The 339-nt window shown below is 56.6% G+C and overlaps 1 protein-coding gene across 1 annotated transcript in view; it reads right to left on the bottom strand.

The window, feature by feature from the left end:
* The window catches only part of TBKBP1 (TBK1 binding protein 1), a 17,704-nt gene extending 17,663 nt beyond the window's left edge, over nucleotides 1–41 (bottom strand). The window contains exon 1 of the mRNA XM_005861925.2: nucleotides 23–41. The gene's annotated coding sequence lies outside the window, so the exon portion shown is untranslated. The remainder of the gene's footprint in view (nucleotides 1–22) is intronic.
* Between the last annotated feature and the right edge of the window lie 298 nt (nucleotides 42–339).

The following is a 339-nucleotide window of genomic DNA, read 5'->3' as shown; positions in this document are numbered from 1 at the left end:
CTCGGGTGGAGTGTGGGGGCACCTGCGGGCTGTGCCAGGGCAGGTGCTGCTTTGTATGTGCCTCAGGGCTGTACAGTTTGGGGGGAAGTGAGGCTATTTGGATTGGGGGGGCGGTCTGCTCTTTTGAGAAGGAAAACATTCGCCCTGCTCCTCACTGCTATTGGGCAGCGCTCGGATAAGATACACACCATAGAGTCCAGTCGGAGAGACGAGAGTTAAAGCAGTAACTTCTTCGGCAGCGAAAGTGAACTAAGGAGGTCAAAGGTTCACTTAGGAAGGGACAGCCCCCCCCCCCCAAAACACACACACGCAATCCCCTTCCCCAGCACACAGACGCAC

Source organism: Myotis brandtii, unplaced genomic scaffold, assembly GCF_000412655.1.
Source record: "Myotis brandtii unplaced genomic scaffold, ASM41265v1 scaffold157, whole genome shotgun sequence".
NCBI lineage: Eukaryota > Metazoa > Chordata > Mammalia > Chiroptera > Vespertilionidae > Myotis > Myotis brandtii.
The sequence above is the reverse complement of the archived record's forward strand: the minus strand, read 5'-3'. Positions and strand labels throughout refer to the sequence as shown.